The sequence below is a fragment of the Gymnogyps californianus genome, chromosome 3 (assembly GCF_018139145.2).
Source record: "Gymnogyps californianus isolate 813 chromosome 3, ASM1813914v2, whole genome shotgun sequence".
NCBI lineage: Eukaryota > Metazoa > Chordata > Aves > Accipitriformes > Cathartidae > Gymnogyps > Gymnogyps californianus.
Genome location: NC_059473.1, coordinates 84202497 through 84206690, shown reverse-complemented (window position 1 = coordinate 84206690; position 4194 = coordinate 84202497).

Below are 4194 nucleotides of genomic sequence, written 5' to 3'. Positions count from 1 at the left end.
TCCAGCTGGCAGTCCCACATGGATTTCTAGTGCAAAATTAACTATGACTGGCACAAAGCATATGCCTGCAGGCAAGGAGATGGGAAGAGGTATACATATTTTGCCTTGGCTGAAGCTTGTATTGGTTGGTAACTTCAGTTACCTTCCAAGCTGGCCTTTCGCAGACTGTATTGGTTTATACTGGAAATAAGACCCTCAAGTTTTAAATAAATTAATGTAACATTTTTTAATTATTCTCCTGTGTCTTTTTTCTAGCTGCATCCAATGCTGTGCATTTTATCAGCATTATTCTTTGTAATTAAATTCATACTTCAGAGAATTACGTATATTTTACAGTAGCTTATATTGTTTATATCATTATAAACTAAATCAACTGTTTCATTTTACATATAGAGCAGACAGTTTATGGCCTTATTAAAACTCCAGTAACAGCCTGTTCAATTTATTGTTGTGCATAACAAAAGGCGTATTTTAAAAAGGAAAGAGTTTCATTTTGGGGTTTTTTCCCCCCTGAATTTCAGCCCAACACTCTCCATCGTCATGTCTACCGAAATAGTAATGGTAAAGACTGAAGGAGGGTCAGTAACAATTGAACCAACTTTCAATGCTACCATAATTCCTCACTTGCTGAATTCCCATGTGGTACTAGGTATACTCAAGGATATTACAGTCCCTGTATATAGACACATACAGCTATCTGCTCTCTCTAAGATATCAGACCTCCTGTAAAATAACCTCCTGATAATTCACTTCACACCCTATTTCTCCTTACTTTCCATTTCCTTCTTCTTGAATCAATGCCCTCAGAAAGACACCTGCTCTATCGCAAGAGTATGTTCCCCACAACTGGAATTGGCACAGGTGCTCTCTCTGCTCTAGGCTTGTGGGACAACAAACTTCTGTGTCAGAAGAAAGGAAGCTGAATTATTGATTCTGCTTCTCTCTGCTGGCTGTATTTGCCAGTTCTTCTACCCTTCTGTCATAGTGAGAAAGACACATTGAGCATTGACACTCCTTACTGCCTGAAACAGTCCATGAAACCAAAATACACACACACACAAAGAAGAAGAATTAAAAACACAGAGGCCTTAAGATTATTAAATCTGTCATTGACTTTTTGGTATCAAGTAAACATGAAGGGTGCTCCCTCTGCTTGAAAAATGAATATTGCTGTGACGCTCCAAGACAGATGCTCTCTCTACAACCATCCTTTGAACCAGTGCAGCCTATGAGCAAGCTTGCTAAGGTGTGGCGTGCTCCCTGACCTGACTCTGCCTACCTAGACTCGGTCTGTCCACACTGTCATAGAGAGAAAGCCACAACTTTTTTCCCTGTGGTCAAACCATTGCAGTATCAGTCTCACCTTGCAACATATAATGCTGAGAACTGTATAGGAAGGACTCATCTGACTGATCTGTTGTGGGACACATGATGGCAGATGTAGCCAACGCGAGAAAAAACATTGTTATTCCTATGTCCCAAACTTGCACATAAACTTGCCTGTCTGCATCTGAGTATGGGCCTGTATCAAAGTACCAACACTAAAAGAGTTACTTGGGCTTACAGGTGGTTTCAGGCTACCTAGCTGGATCTTAACATGTAAATGTAACTAATGACAATGAAGTGTGCACTTTATACAAAATTGTGTTACCCCTGCATTTGGTATGAATATACCATCTGTAAAACAGCATGTCCTGTTGGTGACCCTGTTTTAAGAAACACGTTAGTCAGCTGAAAAGGGCTAAGGTAACCACAGCAAGGTGTAACTGTCTGAGAAGGGCGCTCTGTACAGAGTTTCAAAGCTCCCTATTCAGTATATGAATGATCATGCCTAGGAATTTTTTAATTTGTCTTTACTTAAGATGTTACTCATTGATGATCAGCTTACTAAAGTTCTATTTCCTACAGTCCGGCTATCTTTTAACGTGTAGTCCTCGGCATATCAGTATCTTGTATCAAACATACAAAAGTTACTAGGTTTTTCATAGTGTGTGTGATTTTACTACCTCTAAAAATATTAAAAGCTATTGTGCATAAAATCATTCCTAAATAATTCTGTCACATGAACTAAATGCAGAAAAGGACATAGACAAGTAATCTGAAGTAGTAATAGATAGCATGACTGTATATATCAAATACAAGGTATAACTGTGTTTCTCCTTATTTACTACTAGTTGTTGTAAACAAGCCAAAAGGAACCCTTAAAATAGTATTGCCTCGCTTACTGTATTAAACTAAAAATGCATTCTTATGCAAGACACCCTGACAGCTTCAATATTAACTAGTATCTCCATGTCCAGACTACCAACCAATGTAGATATGTTTGAAATGGTTTCCTTCAAGTAAGTTAAGAGGTGTCTACACTGAAAACAATAAACTCATGAATCATGCGCCATCCAGATTAGTGCTCTTACCTACAATTAAAATTTTCCTTTCTCATGTGCTCCGCCCTTTTTAAAGTTTTAAAAAAAAAAATCACAGCTATTCTTTGTGTTCCTTGCAGTGGATTCTTTAGTTCATAGGGACATGCCAAAATTTTCTATGCTGTAGAGAATGCAGAGCATTTTCTGAAGTGTAGACACCTGTGTCAACCCTGCTTGCCTTCACTCAACCCCAAAACAAAGAACCTTTCATTACAAGATCTGAACCCGACAGCGAAGCCAAGAAATGACAAAAGTTTTGCACATTCACATAAACGGAGAAATCTGTTTCTACAGGTTCTGCAGACTTCTCAGTAAGGGCTCAATATCTCACAGCATCAAGGACAAAACTGTTGACATCCACTTGCCCCATAACTCCCCCTCTGTCCTCCTCCTGCTTATGCTTCTAGCCCAAAGCCATCCAAGCTGCATGAATTGTTTTCACAACTTCTGAACAGCCACATCTCTCTAAGATGTCCAGAATTTCCAGAGTGGCAGATCATTCAACCTGCACCATTTGTTCCACCCCACCCCCTCAGTGGATAAGTCATAACATCCAAAAAATTGACATTTAGACTAAAACTGCTGACAGTCTCTTAACTACAACATTTGGCATGACTGTGCTGTAATACAGTACGAGAGATTAACGTTTCAAGTTCAGCGCTGTTGATGAGTCCATAAATTTCTGAATTAAGCCTGAAATTTCTTGGCCTACATTTTAAATTGAGTTGGTTCTGAATGTGCTCCTTAGAGAAGGAACAGGTAAGCTACACTGGTGCATGCACACAAAGTGTTATCCAAGACAAAGCTGTACTGTTAGTGTCATTATATTCTTAGATCATCAGAGATACAGGGAAAATTGTAGTACCTTCTATTAAACCAGATGATATAGACACACTAAGATAGAGATAGCTAAACCAAAGATACCTAAAAAACATTGTCATAAATAATTTTACTTGACATATGAATCAATTCTTTCTGCTTAAGAAATTTTATTTTGGCACAACAGAAGACACTGGAAAAAGTAACTGAAGAGGTTTGTTGTGGTGGTGGTTTTTTTTTTTTCACCCCATCAGTCTTGTTTGGGAAAAGCCACCAAGTTTCATGAATTCCATCATTCAAGGTCCAATATTGTATTTCACTTCTTTTCCTACCAAAGATCAAAATGAACATGGGATGTCAGGCACTTCGCACTGCACATTGCAAAGATATGAGGTCTTTAAACAGAGTATTACAAGTTCTTATCAGCACCACCATATGCTATAAGACAGAATGCATATAAGCCTGTCAATACACATAACTCTTATTTTCCATTTAAAGAACACCTTACAGAGAAACCACACATACTTGTTTCCTCCAGCATTATGATCCTGTTTAAGGGTATACAAACGCAATTACTCTGCCAGAGAAAATAACAAACCAAATAGCAATGTATCTGAAGTAGGGAGGACTTGATTTGCCCATGAACTATTTCAAGTCAATTTTCTGTATGTAATTGCAGTGCCAGACTTGTGGAAATACTTCCATCCAAACATAAATAACTAGTTTCAGTAATAGGATATTGAAGAAATCTAAGTCTCTAGTTTTGCAAATTTCCAGTTATTTTTTTTTTGTATGTGATTATGGGAGTAAAATCTTTCTGGGTTTTCAGTAATAAGTTTATCATCAGTCCAACAAGGAATCTTCCAACAAAAAGAAATCCTGTTGTTTGCAGTGTGTGACAAAAAAGCACATTTCTCAAATAGCGTATGGTTTGTGTCTGGGAAAAACGAAA